This window comes from Schistocerca gregaria, chromosome 2, assembly GCF_023897955.1.
Source record: "Schistocerca gregaria isolate iqSchGreg1 chromosome 2, iqSchGreg1.2, whole genome shotgun sequence".
NCBI classification, from domain to species: domain Eukaryota; kingdom Metazoa; phylum Arthropoda; class Insecta; order Orthoptera; family Acrididae; genus Schistocerca; species Schistocerca gregaria.
The window spans coordinates 886,922,200-886,946,167 of NC_064921.1; positions in this window are offsets into that span (position 1 = coordinate 886,922,200).

Consider the following 23,968-nt stretch of genomic DNA (forward strand, 5'->3'; position numbering starts at 1 on the left):
ACTTACTGCAACCTACATCTTTCTGAATCTGCTTAGTATATTCATCCCTTCGTCTCCCTCTACGATTTTTACCCTCCACGCTACCCTCCAATGCTAAATTTGTAATCCCATGAAGCCTCAGAAAATGTACTACCAACCGGTCCCTTCTTCTTGTCAATCTGGGCCACAAACTCCTCTTCTCCCCAATTCTATTCAATACCTCCTCATTTGTTATGTGATCTACCCATCTAATATTCAGCATTCTTCTGTAGCACCACATTTCGAAAGCTTCTATTCTCTTCTTGTCCAAACTATTTGTCGTCCATGTTTCGCTTCCACACATGGCTACACTCCATACAAATACTTCAGAAACGACTTCCTGACGTTTAAATCTATACTCGATGTTAACAAATTTCTCTTCTTCAGAAACGCTTTCCTTGTCATTGCCAGTCTACATTTTATATCCTCTCTACTTCGACCATCATCAGTTATTTTGCTCCCAAAACAGCAAAACTCCTTTACTACTTTAAGTGCCTCATTTCCTAATCTAATTCCCTCAGCATCACCCGACATAAATTAACTACATTCCATTATCCTCGTTTTGCTTTTGTTGATGTTCATCTTATACCCTCTTTTCAAGACACTGTCCATTCCGTTCAACTGCTCTTCCAACTCCTTTGCCGTCTCTGACAGAATTACAATGTCATCGGCGAACCTCCAAGTTTTTATTTCTTCTCCATGGATTTTAATACTTTTCCAAACTTTTCTTTTGTTTCTCTTATTGCTTGCTCAATATACAGATTGAATAACAACGGGGAGAGGCTACAACCCTGTCTCACTCCCTTCCCAACCACTGCTTCCCTTGCATATCCTTCGACTCTTATAACTGCCATCTGCTTTCTGTACAAATTGTAAGTAACCTTTCGCTCCCTGTAGTTTACGGCTGCCACCTTCAGGATTTGAAAGAGAGTATTTAAATCAACAATGTCAAAATAGCTTTCTCTAAGTCTACAAATGCTAGAAACGTAGGTTTGCCTTTCCTTAATCTTTCTTCTAATATAAGCTGTAGGGTCAGCATTGCCTGACGCGTTCCATTTCTATGGAATCCAAACTGATCTTCCCCGAGGTCGGCTTCTACCAGTTTTTCCATTCGTCTGCAGAGAATTCGCGTTAGTATTTTGCAGCTGTGACTTATTAAACTGATAGTTCGGTAATTTTCACATCTGTAAACATCTGCTTTCTCTGGGATTTGAATTATTATATTCTTCTTGAAGTCTTAGGGTATTTCGCCTGTCTCATACATCTTGCTCACCAGATGGTAGAGTTTTGTCAGGACTGGCTCTCGCAAGGCCGTCAGTAGTTCTAATGGAATGTTGTCTACTCCCGGGGCTTTGTTTCGACTCAGGTCTTTCAGTGCTCTGCCGATCTCTTCACGCAGTATCGTATCTCCCATTTCATCTTTATCTACATGCTCTTCCGTTTCCATAATATTGTCCTCAAGTACATCGCCCTTGTATAGACCCTCTGTATACTCCTTCCACCTTTCTGCTTTCCCTTCTTATCTTAGAACTGGGTTTCCATCTGAGCTCTTGATATTCATACAAGTGGCTCTCTTTTCTCTAAAGGTCTCTTTAATTTTCCTGTAGGCAGTATCTATCTTATCCCTAGTGAGATAAGCCTCTACATTCTTACATTTGTTCTCTAGCAATCCCTGCTTAGCCATTTTGCACTTCCTGTCGATTTCATTTTTGAGACTTTTGTATTCCTTTTTGTCTGCTTCATTTACTGCGTTTTTATATTTTCTCCTTTCATCAATTAAATTAAATATTTCTTCCGTTACCCAAGGATTTCTACTAGCCCTTTTCTTTTTACTTACTTGAACCTCTGCTGCCTTCACTACGTCATCCCTCATGCTTCTTCTACTGTATTTCTTTCCCCCATTCCTGTCAATTGTTCCCTTATGCTGTCCCTGAAACTCTGTACAACCTCTGGTTCTTTCAGTTTATCCAGGTCCCATCTCCTTAAATTCCCACCTTTTTGCACTTTCTTCAGTTTTAATCTACAGTTCATAAACAATAGATTATGGTCAGAGTCCACATCTTCCCCTGGGAATGTCTTACAATTTAAAACCTTGTTCCTAAATCTCTGTGTTACCATTATATAATCTATCTGAAACCTGTCAGTATCTCCAGGCTTCTTCCATGTATACAGCCTTATTTTATGATTCTAGAACCAAGTGTTAGCTATGATTAAGTTGTGCTCTGTGCAAAATTCTACCAGGCGGCTTCCTCTTTCGTTTCGTACCCCCAATCCATATTCACCTACTACGTTTCCTTCTCTCCCTTTTCCTACTACCGAATTCCAGTCACCCATGACTATTAAATTTTCGTCACCCTTCACTATCTGAATAATTTCTTTTATTTCATCATACATTTCTTCAATTACTTCGTCATCTGCTGAGCTAGTTGGCATATAAACTTGTACTACTGTAGTAGGTGTGGGCTTCGTATCTATCTTGGCGACAATATTGCGTTCACTATGCTGTTTGTAGTAGCTTACCCGCATTCCTATTTTCCTATTCATTATTAAACCTACTCCTGCATTACCCCTATTTGATTTTGTATTTATAACCCTGTATTCACCTGACCAAAAGTATTTTTCCTCCTGCCACCGAACTTCACCAATTCCCATTATATCTAACTTTAACCTATCCAGTTCCCTTTTTAAATTTTCTAACCTACTTGCCCGATTAAGGGATCTGACATTCCACGCTCCGATCCGTAGAACGCCTGTTTTCTTTCTCCTGATAACGACATCCTCCTGAGTAGTCCCCGCCCGGAGATCCGAATGGGGGACTATTTTTATCTCCGGAATATTTTACCCAAGAGGACGCCATCATCATTTAACGATACAGTAAAGCTGCATGCCCTCGGTAAAAATTACGGCTGTAGTTTCCCCTTGCTTTCAGCCGTTCGCAGTACCAATACAGCAAGGCCGTTTTGGTTAGTGTTGCAAGGCCACGTCAGTCAATCATCCAGACTGTTGCCCCTGCAACTACTGAAAAGGCTGCTGCCCCTCTTCAGGAACCACATGTTTGTCTGGCCTCTCAACAGATACCCCTCCGTTGAGGATGCACCTACGGTACGACCATCTGTATCGCTGAGGCACGCAACCCTCCCTACCAACGGCAAGGTCCATGGTTCATGGGGGAGAAACATAAAACCAGTAAAGACAAGAGACAAGCAGGACAATATACATTTCTTCAGTCCTTGGGAACCAGCATTTGTTTCTCTTTAATCTTGTTTATAGGGCGTGCTTTCCTGTTATCTGTTATCTCGTCAAAGCTCGTCAGATGTTTGGCTAAAATTAAAATGTCGGTGCCTAAAACTGAAAAAGCAGTTAATACAAATAGTGGCCAAAACTGGTGTTGTTTCTCTATTAGATTTCTTCTATTTTCTCACTGCTAGATAAAACGAAATAGGCGTTTCTAATATTGCAGTTATTGTTACATACGTCAGATAAGCGAGACTAAATGTCTCGCACAAATGTTAACTTTTATTCACCTCATTTACATGAATAACACGATAGAATATAATTTACGAAGTACCAATATCAAATGCCTATTACGCCTACTACAAACAAAAAGTTTTATGTTAGGAAATAGTTTCACTTTTCATTCATACGCTCCAGTTTCTCAAGCATGAGATCGAAAAGAAGTAGGGCAAAATTTGTATGGACATTTGGAATCGTCAAATTGTTCCATTCAATTTGTGTGAAGTCCCAGTTTCTTCTCCTCTCTTGTTCTAACAAACAATCTTGTCATCACTAATTCTGTAACTTTTCCTGTTATTCTCAAAACTTATTCTCCGGTTAACTTCACTAACCCTGCCAGAATCACCAGTCTAGTTATCCCGCGTTTATTTTCCAGTTAGACGCTATTATGTGTTCGTACGATTTTTGCTCTACCCCTAGAACAAAATTAAGCGGCTGATAACCAAGAACTGTACAACTGGCCCTAGAATAGTGTAGCGATGTCAAAAATATTTTCAAAGTTTCATATTCTTTGATACACCGAGAAGATAATATGTAATCTTTCTTACCTGTTATTCCTGTTAGTCGTTTATATCCATTCTGGTAGTCGCTAATAATTATAACAACGCTGATCATTCGCACACTCAGTCAACCACAAAAACAAATGACGATTGACATCCACCCGTTCGGGTTTGTTCGTCTCAGTTTGTACAGCCTCGTCCTCTTTTGTCTGCGGGAAAGCTTTTTATTTGTAGATGCGACGAGGATTGCCCTGGCAGAGACATTAAATACACTATGCACACATTCAAAAATTAACTTATTATTCAGAAATCAACTTGGAATGTGTTGAAAAATATTCGAAAACCAACAGGGATGCGTTTCAAAATCATATGAATAATCGACAGATCAACGTGCGCTGGATGCTAGATGCTTTGTGAAACAAGGCCTTTTTTCCCCAAAGAATATGAATTTGGCACCACCTGAAATTGCCGCTCAGGGCAAGATACCCCATTTTGCCGCCCGCCCCCCTAGATCCGAGCCTTGTACAGGATGCGCTTTTGGTCACTACGAGCAATCGCATTATCCACCTCGCACGCAGCTTCTTCACGGCCAGTTCTCCATGCAGGATATTATGCTCTCGCTCAGTTGAGATGTCTACAGTCTCAGCAGTCAAACGAATTTTTATTCGAAGCTCTTGCTTTACCATATCATCTAATTTGTCAGTGGTTCCTTTCGCAGTGATCTCAATTGGACGTCCGAAGTTCGCTTCGTTTTCGGAGCTTATCCGATCACGTTTAAATTCGTTAAACAAAAAGTAAATGATCCTCAGTCATGGTGCAGTGTCCGCGTGAACCTAATGAAGTTTGTTTTGATTTTTGCAATAATCCATCCATTCAAATGAAAATGTTTAATAACAGCACGAAAATCGGTTTTCCCAGTTTTCAATCACAGTCGACGCACTGACCAATTCAGAGGGCTGTCAACATTGTTGCAATTCTTTATGCAATCCTTAGAATAATCGAGCATATCAACCATGAAGGCGCAACAGAAATGCTGCATTTTTTATGGAAATTTACCAGCCTAACCAAACCATTCTCGTACTTTACCGCTTGTTACCCAGTAAGACTTATCGTTTAAGTGAAAATCGTTTTTAGGAGGGAAAACGTCTTAAGTAGTAGTCGTCAAACTTCTTTGCTCAAGAGCCAGTACTGACGTTGTGGGCCAGCACCTCGGACCCCATTTGCACCGATCTTCTTGTTAATTGGCTCTGAGCACTATGGGACTTAACATCCGAGGTTATCAGTCCTCTAGAACTTAGAACTACTTAAACCTAACTAACCTAAGGACATCACACACATCCATGCCCGAGGCAGGATTCGAACCTGCGACCGTAGCAGTCGCGCGGTTCCGGACTGAAGCGTCTAGAACCGCTCGGTCAGCGCGGCCGCCTTCTTGTAAACTGGTAGATAGCATAAATTAGAATGTTATGCGTCCCCAATAAGCTAGCTGCAATAAGGGAGCAAAAAGTTTGCCATGTGTCCTCCAAGTACTGATCGTTATAACTTAGCACCGATCGAAACACTTCGTTACCGATTGTTCGCAGCCTCAGCGACTTTGAAGCTGTGAACCTGTAATTTCCTGAAGAAGTGTTGTAGTGATTTCTATATGAGCGGAAGCTTAACTGATTAGTAACAGGAGTAGTACTTATATTTAAATGTATTCTCTAATAACAGATACCATAAGAAATGTTTACTAAATGTTTTCTTCTACTCATTGCGTTGTAGTACAAGAATCGTAATTTGATTTCATATTCCTTTTACAATTACTGGGTGCTAAAGCGCCGCTTCCGGGATGTGGAAGTTTGCCACCACTGGATCGATTCCACCCGGAGGATTAACGACAAGGGTGAGTATGCCGGCCAGCCTACATGTGATTTTTTGGCGGTTTCCCACATCCCAGTGCCTGAATACCGCTGTGCTTCCGAAGTCCCGCCTCAGTTTCATGATTCGCAAACATTTAGAGACTTTCGCTCACTTTCACATGAACAACGCTACATGCAGACTGTTGGGGCACGCGCTTTCCGTCCCAGGGGTAATGGACGGCGACAGGAAGGACATCCGGCTCGAAGTAACTGTGCCATGTCAGCATAGTAACAATTCTAGCCCCGCACCAATACGGGACAACGGCACAAGTAAAAGAAAGAATAAAATTTATTTTGACAAATATGTGTCACATTTGGACCTTACTGTTTCTACAATGCGCATTCGTGAATCCATGTTACATCTGTTTGAAATTTATACCACAGCTAATTGGTACGAGGGACACACGCCCATAAGTTCTCAGCACTGGGAAACAAACAACAAAACATTCCCCCTATCACATCCTCTCACACCACAATCACGAAGCTTTCTGCCCTTGCATCCAGTTCCGCCCCTGAGGTGACCGGCCAACTTTTCGCTCCCAACTCTATTTCCTCTGGTACATTTTCGATTCGATGAATGAATCAGGCACAACCAACAGTTACAAAAGGTGAGTATTTACTCTTTCCTGTTTCGGATATACGTAAGTTATCTTTCTTCAGAAGCCATTAAAAGTTACACTCCTGGAAATGGAAAAAAAGAACCCATTGACACCGGTGTGTCAGACCCACCATACTTGCTCCGGACACTGCGAGAGGGCTGTACAAGCAATGATCACACGCACGGCACAGCGGACACACCAGGAACCGCGGTGTTGGCCGTCGAATAGCGCTAGCTGCGCAGCATTTGTGCACCGCCGCCGTCAGTGTCAGCCAGTTTGCCGTGGCAGACGGAGCTCCATCGCAGTCTTTAACACTGGTAGCATGCCGCGACAGCGTGGACGTGAACCGTATGTGCAGTTGACGGACTTTGAGCGAGGGCGTATAGTGGGCATGCGGGAGGCCGGGTGGACGTACCGCCGAATTGCTCAACACGTGGAGCGTGAGGTCTCCACAGTACATCGATGTTGTCGCCAGTGGTCGGCGGAAGGTGCACGTGCCAGTCGACCTGGGACCGGACCGCAGCGACGCACGGATGCACGCCAAGACAGTAGGATCCTACGCAGTGCCGTAGGGGACCGCACCGCCACTTCCCAGCAAATTAGGGACACTGTTGCTCCTGGGGTATCGGCGAGGACCATTCGCAACCGTCTCCATGAAGCTGGGCTACGGTCCCGCACACCGTTAGGCCGTCTTCCGCCCACGCCCCAACATCGTGCAGCCCGCCTCCAGTGGTGTCGCGACAGGCGTGAATGGAGGGACGAATGGAGACGTGTCGTCTTCAGCGATGAGAGTCGCTTCTGCCTTGGTGCCAATGATGGTCGTATGCGTGTTTGGCGCCGTGTAGGTGAGCGTCACAATCAGGACTGCATACGACCGAGGCACACAGGGCCAACACCCGGCATCATGGTGTAGGGAGCGATCTCCTACACTGGCCGTACACCTCTGGTGATCGTCGAGGGGACACTGAATAGTGCACGGTACATCCAAACCGTCATCGAACCCATCGTTCTACCATTCCTAGACCGGCAAGGGAACTTGCTGTTCCAACAGGACAATGCACGTCCGCATGTATCCTGTGCCACACAACGTGCTCTAGAAGGTGTAAGTCAACTACCCTGTCCAGCAAGATCTCCGGATCTGTCCCCCATTGAGCATGTTTGGGACTGGATGAAGCGTCGTCTCACGCGGTCTGCACGTCTAGCACGAACGCTGGTCCAACTGAGGCGCCAGGTGGAAATGGCATGGCAAGCCGTTCCACAGGATTACATCCAGCATCTCTACGATCGTCTCCATGGGAGAATAGCAGCCTGCATTGCTGCGAAAGGTGGATATACACTGTACTAGTGCCGACATTGTGCATGCTCTGTTGCCTGAGTCTATGTGCCTGTGGCTCTGTCAGTGTGATCATGTGATGTATCTGACCCCAGGAATGTGTCAATAAAGTCTCCCCTTCCTGGGACAATGTTCTTATTTCAATTTCCAGCAGTGTATATTTGTTATAAATGGAAATTATTTGAGACCAGTAAAGAATAAACTCGCAATACTTGGCTATGTCTGACTTCTTCATCGAATTAAATTATTGTGCTGCTGATCACAATGAGCAGCTTTGCTTACGATATTAAACTACTCTGATATGTTGTTGTTGTTGTTGTCTTCAGTCCTGAGACTGGTTTGATGCAGCTCTCCATGCTACTCTATCCTGTGCAAGCTGCTTCATCTCCCAGTACCTACTGCAACCTACATCCTTCTGAATCTGCTTAGTGTACTCATCTCTCGGTCTCCCTCTACGATTTTTACCCTCCACGCTGCCCTCCAATGCTAAATTTGTGATCCCTTGATGCCTCAAAACATGTCCTACCAACCGATCCCTTCTTCTAGTCAAGTTGTGCCACAAACTTCTCTTCTCCCCAATCCTATTCAATACCTCCTCATTAGTTACGTGATCTATCCACCTTATCTTCAGTATTCTTCTGTAGCACCACATTTCGAAAGCTTCTATTCTCTTTTTGTCCAAACTAGTTATCGTCCATGTTTCACTTCCATACTCCAAACAAATACTTTCAGAAACGACTTCCTAATACATAAATCTATATTCGATGTTAACAAATTTCTCTTCTTCAGAAACGCTTTCCTTGCCATTGCCAGTCTACATTTTATATCCTCTCTACTTCGACCATCATCAGTTATTTTACTTCCTAAATAGCAAAACTCCTTTACTACTTGAAGTGTCTCATTTCCTAATCTAATTCCCTGAGCATCACCCGATTTAATTTGACTACATTCCATTATCCTCGTTTTGCTTTTGTTAATGTTCATCTTATATCCTCCTTTCAAGACACTGTCCATTCCGTTCAACTGCTCTTCCAAGTCCTTTGCCGTCTCTGACATAATTACAATGTCATCGGCGAACCTCAAAGTTTTTACTTCGTCTCCATGAATTTTAATACCTACTCCAAATTTTTCTTTTGTTTCCTTTACTGCTTGCTCAATATACAGATTGAATAACATCGGGGAGAGGCTACAACCCTGTCTCACTCCTTTCCCAACCACTGCTTCCCTTTCATGCCCCTCGACTCTTATGACTGCCATCTGGTTTCTGTACAAATTATAAATAGCCTTTCGCTCCCTGTATTTTACCCCTGCCACCTTTAGAATTTTAAAAAGAGTATTCCAGTCAACATTGTCAAAAGCTTTCTCTAAGTCTACAAATGCTAGAAACGTAGGTTTGCCTTTTCTTAATCTTTCTTCTAAGATAAGTCGTAAGGTCAGTATTGCCTCACGTGTTCCAACATTTCGACGGAATCCAAACTGATCCTCCCCAAGGTCTGCATCTACCAGTTTTTCCATTCGTCTGTAAAGAATTCGCGTTAGTATTTTGCAGCCGTGGCTTATTAAACTGATAGTTCGGTAATTTTCACATCTGTCAGCACCTGCTTTCTTTGGGATTGGAATTATTATATTCTTCTTGAAGTCTGAGGGTATTTCGCCTGTCTCATACATCTTGCTCACCAGCTGGTAGAGTTTTGTCAGGACTGGTTGTCCCAAGGCCGTCAGTAGTTCTAATGGAATGTTGTCTACTCCGGGGGCCTTGTTTCGACTCAGGTCTTTCAGTGCTCTGTCAAACTCTTCACGCAGTATCGTATCTCCCATTTCGTCTTCATCTACATCCTCTTCCATTTCCATAATATTGTCCTCAAGTACATCGCCCTTGTATAAACCTTCTATATACTCCTTCCACCTTTCTGCCTTCCCTTCTTTGCCTAGAACTGGGCTGCCATCTGAGCTCTTGATATTCATACACGTGGTTCTCTTCTCTCCAAAGGTCTCTTTAATTTTCCTGTAGGCAGTATCTATCTTACCCCTAGTGAGATAAGCTTCTACATCCTTACATTTGTCCTCTAGCCATCCCTGTTTAGCCATTTTGCACTTCCTGTCGATCTCATTTTTGAGACGTTTGTATTCCTTTTTGCCTGCTTCATTTACTGCATTTTTATATTTTCTCCTTTCATCAATTAATTTCAATATTTCTTCTGTTACCCAAGGATTTCTAGAAGCCCTCGTCTTTGTACCTACTTTATCCTCTGCTGCCTTCACTACTACATCCCTCAGAGCTACCCATTCTTCTTCTACTGTATTTCTTTCCCCTATTCCTGTCAATTGTTCCCTTATGCTCTCCCTGAAACTCTGTACAACCTCTGGTTCTTTCAGTTTATCCAGGTCCCATCTCCTTAATTTCCCACATTTTTGCAGTTTCTTCAGTTTTAATCTACAGGTCATAACCTATAGATTGTGGTCAGAGTCCACATCTGCCCTTGGAAATGTCTTACAACTTAAAACCTGGTTCCTAAATCTCTGTCTTACCATTATATAATCTATCTGGTACCTTTTAGTATCTCCAGGGTTCTTCCATGTATACAACCTTCTTTCATGATTCTTAAACCAAGTGATAGCTATGATTAAGTTGTGCTCTGTGCAAAATTCTACTAGGCGGCTTCCTCTTTCATTTCTTAGCCCCAATCCATATTCACCTACTATGTTTCCTTCTCTCCCTTTTCCTACACTCGAATTCCAGTCACCCATTACTATTAAATTTTCGTCTCCCTTCACTATCTGAATAATTTCTTTTATTTCATCGTACATTTCTTCAATTTCTTCATCATCTGCAGAGCTAGTTGGCATATAAACTTGTACTACTGTAGTAGGTGTGGGCTTCGTATCTATCTTGGCCACAATAATGCGTTCACTATGCTGTTTGTAGTAGCTTACCCGCATTCCTATTTTCCTATTCATTATTAAACCTACTCCTGCATTACCCCCATTTGATTTTGTGTTTATAACCCTGTAGTCACCTGACCAGAAGTCTTGTTCCTCCTGCCACCGAACTTCACTAATTCCCACTATATCTAACTTTAACCTATCCATTTCCCTTTTTAAATTTTCTAACCTACCTGCCCGATTAAGGGATCTGACATTCCACGCTCCGATCCGTAGAATGCCAGTTTTCTTTCTACTGATAACGACATCCTCCTGAGTAGTCCCCGCCCGGAGATCCGAATGGGGGAGTATTTTACCTCCGGAATATTTTACCCAAGAGGATGCCATCATCATTTAATCATACAGTAAAGCTGCATGTCCTCGGGAAAAGTTACGGCTGTAGTTTCCCCTTGCTTTCAGCCGTTCGCAGTACCACCACAGCAAGGCCGTTTTGGTTAATGTTGCAAGGCCAGATCAGTCAATCATCCAGACTGTTGCCCCTGCAGCTACTGAAAAGGCTGCTGCCCCTCTTCAGGAACCACACGTTTGTCTGGCCTCTCAACAGATACCCCTCCGTTGTGGTTGCACCTACGGTACGGCCATCTGTATCGCTGAGGCACGCAAGCCTCCTCACCAACGGCAAGGTCCATGGTTCATGGGGGGAGGTACTTACTCTGATATAGGGAATAACAATTCGAAATAGTTACGTATTTGACAACAATTAGATTTCAGTGAATGTATTCACAAGATTCGATTGTTGATGCTAACTTGTCTCTGCTCTCGAGGTAAGCTATCAACCTTACTTAGATCATGACTGAATTCACCAACATCAATTAAAAATAAGCGCGTCTTAAAATATTTCTTTCTGTGTGAGTATTTTTGTTGATACTGAGCAGCAAAACTTCACTCTTAAGAAGCTGTTAGTATTAGTAGAGTTTTTGAATTCTGTTGTTAGTTGCTAGATGCGTATTATTAAAAAACATGGCTGAGAATGTCGGGTCGCACGAATACTTGATTTGGGTCACATGTGGCTAATGGGGCACAGAGCGACGACCACTGGTCTAACGGGAACAATAACGGTATTGGTAGGATGTATCTGGAAACTTACTGTATTTCTCACTGGGAAAACTTAATAACCGCTGTGTTTCAAAAAAAATTATTGTCAAAAATGCATTAATGGTGTCCATTGTGTCCATCGATTGTATTGTCAATATGGATACATGACAAGAAATTTAAATATATATATATATATATATATATATATATATATATATATATATATATATATATATATATAATACAAAATATTATATACAAACTTTTAATGTACATTATGTGTATTGACGAGCCAAAACATGACCACGACCCACCACAAGCACAATGCCATCTGGCGGCATTGCGAGCACCTGACATGGCAAGGAAAGTAAATGAGCGGAGCAGAGAAAAATGAGGAATCATTCTTTGCGTACGAGGCCCTGACGTCACACGGGCGCCTGTTCCCGCGCCTACCTCGCCGGGAGTCTCTCCATGTTCGCCCGTATGGCCGGTTGCACACACGGCGGATTGCTTCCGCCGCGGTCAGTTGACCGTCGCCGCTCGCAGAACTCTAAGCGTTTACACACACGGCGGTAAAATCTCCGTCGTCAGCACCTTACTGTGTTGCAGGCTATTCGCTTTGCGGTGCGCTTGGGCATCTAAACGAATCAGGCAGTTTCTTTACTGACAGTGCTCGTTCATGATCAAACCAGTTCACACAAGTTTACTACTTTATTTGAAGTATTTGTTGCTTTTAAGCACACGGTGTCGTCCGAAATGAATAGAGTGCGAATTATAAGTTTATTGTTATTACGTCGACGAATGAAAAGGAGGAGAAATAATCGATACATTTGGGTTCATACAATAAATGAAAGAAGAAGGGAGCTTTCTACGCGTTGTTTTAAGAGTTGAGGCAGGATGACACGAAATTCTTCAATTATTTCAGAATGTCGGTGTCTGCCATTGACAGGCTCTATGGGCGGTTGAAAGATACTATTCAGCGGAAAAATATCAAAATGAGGAGTTGTATTCAGCCTGTAGAAATGCTGGCAATAACACTGAGGTAAGTTTGGGATAATAATTTTCAAACTAGTTTTAAAGTAACGGTATTTATTGATAAAATTCCGAAGAAAGATACAAAATATCTACATACCTAAACTTAAAATAAACAAACACACATTAGTACACAATATAGTATTAGAAATTGATGTCCATTGTAGTGGACGAATTCGAATTTACTGAAGAACTACTTTCAAAATCTCCTTCAACACTCACAGGAAAATTTTCATAATGTTCGGCTGCAGATTTTTTTGTCCTTTGTGGGTTGGGAAGGTGGAGTAGATAGTTCATCTACGGTAGACACCGAGGGAATCGATGGTGGGTCGTAATTTGGGAGATGTAGAACTTGTGAGGGATAAAAAGGCAAGAGTTCTGAATGCAGAATGCGTTCGCCCTAGCTGGGATACTGGAGTACATAGTGCATTTTGAGTTGAAACTGAGGGAATCGTTGGTGGGGCATAATGTGGGACATGTGGTGGTTGTGAATACTGTGAAGTGATAGCAGTGAAATGTTGTTGAGATGGCAGTGGATTGGTCTGTTGTTGGAGATGGTATGGCGTTGATTGGCTCTGTTGCTGGATGTGGGAAATGGATTGTGTGGTGTCACTTAGATAGTGATAAGGCGCAACCTTCTGCTTCTTAATATTGGAAATCACTCTAAGAACTTCCACTTGAAACTGTAACCATTCATTATTATCAAACTTCTCAGAATGTGGTAGCAGACTGTTGTAGAAGGACATTTGGGAGTTTGGTTTCTCAGGTTATATTTTTTCCAATGCCTTTAAAAGCCTCGGATCTATTTCGTCCATTTTCTTGTACTTCTTTCCAGGCTGAGTGGCGGACAGAGGTTTTTCCTTTATTCGAATTGTTACGTTTACTTCATGTTCTGTGTTCTGACGAGGTTGCGAAGAGGCATCAGTTACGTCCTTGTTCTTTTCTTCTACGCTGAAACTTTCTGTAGTCTCCGTTGTTTCGAACACTTTTTTAAAAAACTGGAGTTCGTCATGAAATATGTACTTTCTTTTTTTGTAGCTTTTGAGCCACTAGTTTTGCTTTCTTTTGCCCTTTTTTCAGCCTTGGCGAAGGCGTCACGTAAATGTTTCCATCGTTTTATCACTTCCTTACCTAAAAATGAAAATAATTAACGCCTACATTAGCCACGATAAAATACACAATAGTTATTTTACATTATAAAAAAATTGTGAATAATTATTCGTCAACTCTTCACATTTTAAATAATTTTTTTTCAGATATCTAGCAAGTGGATGTACTTTCACCGACCTTCGTTATTGCTTCAGAGTAGGAATCTCAACCACGAGAGTGATAGTTAGAGACGTTTGTCGAGCACTGCGGAATGTTATGCAAAGCGAGTGCATACCTCCCCTTACAGATGAAATGTGGCAGTCAGTAGCAAATGGATTTGAGCATGCAGCAAACTTTCCTCATTGCATTCGGGAAGTAGATAGAAAACATGTCCGCATTGCGACTCCAATAGAAAGTGGGTAGATGTATTTTAATTATACAGACTACTACTCAGTTGTGTTAATGGGCATTGCAGATACGAAGTACCGATTTTTTTATGTGCATATTGGTAGCTTTGGAAAAGATTGTGACTCGTCGATTTTTAAACAGGCACAGCTGTGGAAATCTGTTGAAAGGAGTTCAAAAAATCTACCTGATGAGAAGTGCCTACCAGGCACAGAAAGCCCGAAAGTGCCACATTTTTTTGTTGGTGATGCAGCATTTGGGCTACAAAACATCTGCTAAGGCCTTATTCTGAAATACATTAACGGTCGACAAACGAATCTTCAACTATCGATTGCGCCGAACAAGGAGGTACATAGAATGTGCTTTCGGCATTCTCACTAACAAGTGGAGAATACCCCATCAACCATTAAATGTCCAACAACATTTTGCCAATGACATTATTAAAGCCTGCATTATTCTTCATAATTATGTTAGGGATAGAGATGGATACATTGTTGAGGATACAACGTCAATTATAGTTCTGGAAGATATTCAGGCAGAAAATACTGTAAGAGGAGCCCTCAAAGCAAACAGTGTGAGAGACATTCTGCGTAAGTATTTTGTTTCAAGTGTAGGAAGCGTTTCATGGCCGAAGTCCATGATATAAGGCATTCCGAACGGCATGATGTCAAGAACAGATAACTGTGGAATAGACCGCCTTCACATTGAACACATGTATTCCAGTACACGACTTATTTTTCGTTATTTTAGTACTAGAAGTAAGTTGCAAAAATAGTAATACTTTTTAAAAAATGTGACATGGTTACTGTTTTTCAATAATGTTCGTTTTCATAAAATGAAACATTTGTTAATAATAGCCCACCTTGGTTGTCACGATAATAAAAAAATAACTAAATAATTAAGTCAGGAAACGCCTGCAATGTGAAGTGAAAATCCTGTTCCACTGCAGAGAATGAGTGCCATCTCTTCTAGAATCTATAAATCGAGTTTCTTCTGGTACATATATGTGAAAAGGCACCTACTTACCAAAATCATTCCTCTCCCTTTCGTCCAACACATCAAAGTAGCTACGAATTCCCTTGCAAACTTCATGCCAAGCGTTTCTAGTAGCATCTCGGTCTTTGTATATGTCGAGGGTTTTGTCCCACAGAACAGGCCTTTCTTGAATTAATAAAATTAAAATTTCATTATCTATGCCTAGATTACTCATGTCTGACAAAAGAAACCAGTTAACAACTGTGAACACCACGACTCGACTCTTTTCACACTGAACAAAACAGCTGTCGGCGGTAGAAAAACCGCTACGTGTGTAAGTGTGCGTTTGGCCAAGTGCACCACTACTTTGGCCGAGGCGGTAGAATTATCGTCGGCACCAGTGGCAGCCGGCTGTCACACAGTATAAGGGCGATGTACTTGAGGACAATATTGTGGAAATGGAAGAGGATGTAGATGAAGATGAAATGGGAGATACGATACTGCGTGGAGAGTTTGACAGAGCACTGAAAGTCCTGAGTCCAAACAAGGCCCCCGGAGTAGACAACATTCCATTAGAACTACTGACAGCCGTGGGAGACCAGGTCCTGACAAAACTCTACCATCTGGTGAGCAAGATGTATGAGACAGGCGAAATACCCTAAGACTTCAAGAAGAATATAATAATTCAAATCCCACAGAAAGCAGATGTTGACAGATGTGAAAATTACCGAACTATCAGTTTAATAAGTCACAGCTGCAAAATACTAACGCGAATTCTCTGCAGACGAATGGAAAAACTGGTAGAAGCCGACCTCGGGGAAGATCAGTTTGGATTCCATAGAAATCGAACGCGTCAGGCAATGCTGACCCTACAGCTTATATTAGAAGAAAGATTAAGGAAAGGCAAACCTACGTTTCTAGCATTTGTAGACTTAGAGAAAGCTATTTTGACATTGTTGATTTAAATACTCTCTTTCAAATCCTGAAGGTGGCAGCCGTAAACTACAGGGAGCGAAAGGTTACTTACAATTTGTACAGAAAGCAGATGGCAGTTATAAGAGTCGAAGGATATGCAAGGGAAGCAGTGGTTGGGAAGGGAGTGAGACAGGGTTGTAGCCTCTCCCCGTTGTTATTCAATCTGTATATTGAGCAAGCAATAAGAGAAACAAAAGAAAAGTTTGGAAAAGTATTAAAATCCATGGAGAAGAAATAAAAACTTGGAGGTTCGCCGATGACATTGTAATTCTGTCAGAGACGGCAAAGAAGTTGGAAGAGCAGTTGAACGGAATGGACAGTGTCTTGAAAGGAGGATATAAGATGGACATCAACAAAAGCAAAACGAGGATAATGGAATGTAGTCGAATTAAGTCGGGTGAAACTGAGGGAGCTATTTGGGGAGCAAAGTAACTGATGATGGTCGAAGTAGAGAGGATATAAAATGTAGACTGGCAATGGCAAGGAAAGCATTTCTGAAGAAGAAAAAATTGTTAACATCGAGTATAGATTTAAATGTCAGGAAGTCGTTTCTGAAAGTATTTGTGTGGAGTGTAACCATGTATGGAAGTGAAACGTGGACGATAAATAGTTTAGACAAGAAGAGAATAGAAGCTTTCGAAATGTCGTGCTACAGAAGAATACCGAAGGTTAGATGGGGAGATCACATAACTAATGAGAAGGTATTGAATAGAACTGGTGAGAAGAGGAGCTTGTGGCCCAAATTGACTAGAAGAAGGGATCAGTTGGTAGGACTTGTTCTGAGACATCGAGGGATCACCAATTTAGTATTGGAGGGCAGCGTGGAGGGTAAAAATCGTGGAGGGAGACCAAGAGATGAATACACTAAGCAGATTCAGAGGGATGTAGGCTGCAGCAGGTACTGGGAGATGAAGGAGCTTGCACAGGATAGAGTAGCATGGAGAGCTGCATCAAACCAGTCTCAGAACTGAAGGCCACTACAACAACAACAATGTGCAAGGTCTGACTTACTCCTGTCCACCACTGCGGGAACGGCGGCGACGGTCAATTGACCGCTGCTGAAAAATCCGCCGTGCATGCATCCGGCCTATGGTGGGGTGTCCACAGCACGGTCGACCTGTGCTGGTGTGCAGTAGGGATGGGTGCTCGGCCCCCTATTGTACTCGCTCTACACAACCGGCGTTGGCTAGCACACTGGACTCACATTCGGCAGGACGGCGGTTCAGTTCCGCGTCTGGCCATCCTGATTTAGGTTTTCCGTGGTTTCCCTAAATCGCTCCAGGTAAATGCCAGGATGGTTACTTTGAAAGGGCACGGCCGACTTCCTTCCACGTCCTCGCCTAATCCGACGAGACCGATGACCTCGCTGTCTTGTCTCCTCCCTCAAACAACCCAACCCCAACAGCCGACGTCCTGAAGGTTGCACGCGTCCAGATGGCGCTGTGCGCAAGTGAAATCGCCCACTTCAACAGAAATGTGAGTGCAAAGATACTTCGCCACCTCCTGCAGCTCTCTTGTGACATCCTTGGTGCCTTGTCAACAAAAGTTCAATGCCACGGACAGTCATGTACTATAAGGAGATTTTCACTCTGCAGCGGAGTGTGCGCTGATATGAAACTCTCCGCTGTAGAGAGAAAATCTCATTCTGGAAACATCCCCCAGGCTGTAGCTAAGCTACATCTCCGCAATATCCTTTCTTCCAGGACCGCTAGTTCTGCAAGGTTCGCAGGAGAGCTTCTGTGAAGTTTGGAAAGTAGGAGATGAGGTACTGGCGGAAGTAAAACTGTGTGGATGGGGCGTGATTCGTGCTTGGGTAGCTCAGATTGGAAAGGGGGAGACGAGGCACTGGCGGAAGTAAAGCTGTGAGGACGGGGCGTGATTCGTGCTTGGATAGCTCAGATGGTAGAGCGCTTGCCCGCGAAAGGCAAAGGTCCCGAGTTCGAGTCTCGCTCCGGCACACAGTTTTGATCTGCCAAGAAGTTTCAGTCATGTGCTATGTTCACATGGCAGGTGTTTCCTCCTGTGCTGCCTCCAGCCACTATCTCAGGGGGACCCATCCACTGGTCCACAAGGGGCGAATACCTGGGGTTGACCCTGAACCGCCGTTTCACCTGGCTACCCCGTATCCAGGACATCCGCAGGGCCTCCGCGCCTTATATTGGCTTCTCAACACGGCGTCTACTCATGCTCCGAACTGTAATGTCACATTCTACTTGGTCATGATTCTCCCTGTGTTGGAGTATGCTGCCATTGTTTGGGGTTGTGCTGCTCTGACCCACATCAAGCGACTTCAGACAGTGCTGCACATCTCGCGCAACTACCCTACTCGCCAGGTTCATGTGGACGCTGACATCCCGCTCCTGGATCACCCTTCCATCAGACTTCACGTCTTTTGTATGAAAGGGCACAGCTGTCTGACAACGTCTTCATCCAACAACTGGGAAAACAGGCCCATCTTTGGATGAACACACGTTGGGTAGACTTATTTCAGGGGTGTGGGGCGTTTGCAACATCACAGAATAACCTCTTGAACGACTTCATGCCGTGATACCATTTCGAACTTGATGTCACCAATTCAAGTCAGGATCACACCGGGACTGCAGGAACAGCTCAAAACTCCTCAGGCTGCACAACATCAAGCCTGCGATGGTCTCTCCTTCGTGAGTAAGTGGGCAATAATTCTAACAATGCAATGCCACGGACTGCAAGGGTGGACATCCATTGCCATAAGTGACTTTGACGAAGGGCAGATCCTTATGGCACGGCGCCTGGGAACGAGCGTCTGAGAAAAATCGTATGTGGTCGGTTGTTCGCTTACTGTTGTCGTGAGCATCTATGAAAAATGGTCGAAGGACAGTGTAAACACGAGTAGGTGACAAGTTGTTGGATGTCTACGCCTCACCTCAGGAAATGGAGTTCAGAGGTTTGCCCATTCTGTGATGGCAGGATAAACAGAGAAGCAAATCTGAGGACAGAGCACAAAGCTGGTACAAGTGTTTCAGAGCATACTGTTCAGCACATATAGTTGGACATAAAGATCAGAAGCAGATGTCCCGTGGTATTCTTCTGAGTGAAATCATCAGTTACGATTGCAGTGGGCATGGGATCGTCAAGACTGGACTTCAGATGAATGAAAACATGTCATCATCCAGGTGAACGGCTGCTGGAAACATGGACTGCACCATGGATGCAGATCACTAGGAAAAGAGTTATGCTATTGGGGACCTTCACACAGGCCTCCATTGTACCTGTGGTAATAATCAAAAGCATCCGTGACGGGTGTGAACTATGTGATTGTTAATTACATACAGTCAGACATTGTGTTGTAATGTTGTGCTGGATGCGCTTTTGGTCGATGGTGAGCAATCGCGGCATCCACCTCGCACACATTTCCTCCTAGCCAGTTTTCCATGCAGGATATTATGCACCCATTCAGGCGAGATGCCTAGTCTCAGCAATCACACGAATGTTTATTCAGCGGCCTTCCTTTACCGTGTTATTTAATCTGACCAATGATTCTCTTCATAGTGATCTCAAGTGGACGTCCCAAACCACTCTTCGTCTTCGATGCTTGTCCGATCACGTTTAAATTCGTTGAACAATAGGTAAATGGTCTTCTGTCATTGTGCAATGTCTGTGTGAACTTCATTCAGTTCTGTTTTGATTTGTATGGCAGTTCATCCCTTCAAATAAAAATGTTTAATAACAACACGAAACTTGGTTTTCCCCATTTTCATTCAATTGATAAACTGACCAATTAAGAAGGCTGTCAACAATGAACTGTACGCTGTACATTATTGAAGTTCCTTATACGATCCTTTGAATAATCGAGCTTAGCAACGATGAAGGGACAACTTTCTTTTTTCATGCAAATTTACGAGACTTATCAAACCACCCATGTATGATATACCTTGACTTGTTATACCTCATTAATCGTCTACGCAACAGCTACCAAATTCTGAATTCCTTGACGTGCAAAACTTCTAATCTCTCAACAAAACTGCCAGTTTTGCACAGGTGATACTTTGCGAAGATATGAATGAATATTACTTTAAATAAAAAAATAATGAAATAAATGATCGAAAAAGAAAAAGATTCTCGTAAACAGCCACTTCACGTGCAAAAGTCTGACATGGTGACTAACAATACCTTCTAATTTATCTATACTATCATAGACAGTAACGAACGTATCATATTTCTACAAGGCTTAACCGAAGGAAGGAAAATTGGGTTTAAAATCCCGTCGAAATCGAGGTCATTAGAAACGGAACAAAAGCGCGGATTATGTCAAGGATGGGGAAGAAAGTCGGCCGTGCTCTTTCAAAGGAACCATCCTGACATTTGTCTGAAGCGATTTAGGGAAATTACGGAAAACCTAACTCTGGGTGGTCAGACGCTGGTTTGAACCGTCGTCCTCCCGAATACGGATTAACGGAGATTGCTTATGTGTCTGTGAATTACTCTCCTTCCGAGTGACTGCTGCGTTCCACATAAAATAAATTTAAAAAAAGCACCAGTCACACGCTACAACACAAAGTTTGTCAATTATCTGATGCCAAAAGTAGCTGAACTTAAAACGTTTTAGTAGATCTACTATGTGGGTTTTCCAATTTATATCTCCATCCATATGCACACCTAAGAACTTGAAACTATTTACCCTGTTCATTATTTTTGTTAGTGCTCTACATAAATAGGAGGTGAGGTACTTTGGCAATACAGAACTCAATGAGCTGTGTTTTTTTCATTGCAGGGAGAATAGGACAATACAGGTCAGGTGATAAGAAGCTATACAGTGCTTCTACTTTTACTGGATAAATTTCAGTAATAAAAATATGTAACAATAGCAGCACACAAATTGGCTACCTCCAAAGTGAGACGGAGAAGTACTTTCGTGTGTAGTGAGTCGTGAACCCTCTGGTTCCTCTTCAGTGGAGGTGGTGATAGTCGCTGGTAACCCCAGCATCGACAAGACGTTCCTTCACAGTCTTATCTTGCTTGCAAGCGTCGCGTCGACAGTCGTGGCCCAAAGGAGCCAATATTCAGTTCATCGGGACGTTAACATATAAGAATAGAAACAAGTGCTTGGGTCTCGGTTCCACTTGCTGTCAATTAGTCAACGTCTAACCTGTTTGTAAGAAATAGAAAAAGGATAGATTTCTTCGGGCGTGTTCAACAGTAAGGGTCGCCTGTTGTTGGAAACGAGTAATGAGTTGCCGGATCCTAGATTACTTCCCTTTTCCAGTCATGACTGCTCACTTTTAAACCATGTCCGTCCCATCAGCGCCACGATTAAAGCGTTCCTAGAGGTGATGAGGAATTTGTAACTGGCTCATCGGGGTATCAGGTATCAATCACGCCGAACTGTATATTGTTCAACAAAACAACAAACATAATGGAAATTGCCAATACACTTCCTTCAATAACGTATTCACAGCGGCTATCACATAATTCATCGTTCGTTCACTTGTCCATGTTTGCACAGTTAAATGGACAATTTCGCTATATGCCATGGTCGGACAATGGACTGTTCAATGTCAGAGAGGCATGGTAAAAGGAAAATACACTGTACTCGGAGTGCAAAACGAGCAGCAAAGTCTTAACAGTAAACATCGGCCACCTTATTGTTATTGTGGTAAGTGGGCCGGTAATTCAGGCTGCAGTATCGGAACCAGCTGAGTGGCCTACAAGCTGTTCCTGCATGTCCTTAGCTGTCTCCAGACTATCAACAATACTGCACAATACATCGGCGGTTGCCTCCAGCCAAAAACCGATAGTGCACAAACTTCGTGTTAAATGTCGGACGTGCAAACATGGCGAATACCGAGATTAGTTGTTATTTATTTGGCTCGTGTGAAGAAAAAGAGGCAATGTAGATGAATGGAAGAGTGGTGTAAGAAGAGAGCGTGATTGAAACATGATAATTTACTAACTGTTTAGAGTATAAGTGAGACAAATGATTACTGGAACGTTCTAAAGATAAATGCTCGCTCATTTGATGTACTTCTGTAAATGGCTATACCAATAATTGTAATTATATCTACGTACTATTTATTTATTTAAATTCGATTTAAAAAATACAAGAAGTTCACAAATTTTTATTTACATTACGTTAACAATTTTTTGCCCTTCAAGGCATCGAAGGTCCAAAGTGTTGTCTCAAGCAGTTCGTCGGGACCAACTCCGCTAATTCGATGCACTCATAATTATTTTCAGTTCATTCTTATAATTTGTCTGCAACGAATTTAACTTGTATACTAACAAAAGCTCTTTCGGGTACTGAACATTTCCTTACATTTCGACAAAAGCTGATCGTATTTCTTTGTTTTCTTTTGGCGACACTTATACTCGTTTCATTTAACACGCCATAAGCTTGGCAATACCCTGCATATTTCCAATAATTCTCAAATGAAAGTGCATTCCTTTGATTTCGAAGCCATTTCCATTTCACAACAAACAAATCCCGTAAAATAACTAGTTCAACATACGAATCTTAGCTGACACAGATACACAATATTGGCCAGAGACTATACAGTCTAAGCAGTTTGTAAAATAAAAGTTGAATTTCAGTAGATCCGATAGTATATTTTAGAATATATCTTATAACGTTCATTGTTTTCCATGGAGTATGCGCATACTCCGCTGCACAAAGAAAATTCCTTTCAGGAAATGTCCCCCAGCCTGTGACTAAGCAGTGTCTCCGCGATATCCTTTCTTCCAGAAATGCTAGTCTTGCAAGTTTTGTAGGAGAACTTTGTGACGTTTGGGAAGTAGAAGATGAGGTACTGGCGGAAGTAAAGGTCTACACGTTTTCGTGCTTGGGTAGCTCATTTAGTAGAGAACTTGTCCGTGAAAGACAAAGCTCCCGAGTTCGAGTGTCGGTCCAGCACACAGTTTTAATATGCTTGGAAGTTTCATAACAACGCACATTCCGCTAGAGAGTGAAAATTTCATCCTGGAATAATAATCGATGATAACAAGTTACGAAGATGGCAATGAACATAAAAAGTAAAGCTGTCTTCAGCTGGAACGTTAGTTTGAGTGCCACAGTATTTTACTAGGCTTAGTAGATGGTACTATAAAACTGGCTCTGACACCTGAATAAAATACAAGAAGGAATAATACTAAAATAACTTTTGTCATATAGACCAGTTGGTAGGAGATGCATTGGAAATCCAAGAAAATATTTGTAACAACTCACTACGCGACAGGAATAGCCTAACTGCCTACTCATCAGAAGAAAAAGAAGAAGGACCTATTGGAGATTTTACGAACTTACCTTTTCCCGACGTGTGAATTGTTTTACCCAACCAGACACAGTGGATCTAGCGTTTAACAAGGAATCTAAACTACAGAACGAGATTATATTCGCATATTATACTCAAAGCATAGACAGAAGAATCTCTGATACCAACCTGGCATTGAACTCACAGGTTTGAGTTTATAGCCTGATTCTTACTCAATTAGCCATCAAGCTACACTCAGTGTAATTTTTCCTATTATTTTGATAATTTATTCACGTGCCGTAACAGATGTCACGTATTTATGAATCTTAACAAACAGCACACATAAGAGGGTAGCGAAGTAGGCGAAGAGCAAAGCACTCCTTTGCTTTAGTTTTTATTGCTTAGTACGTTAATCATTTGTTTTCTG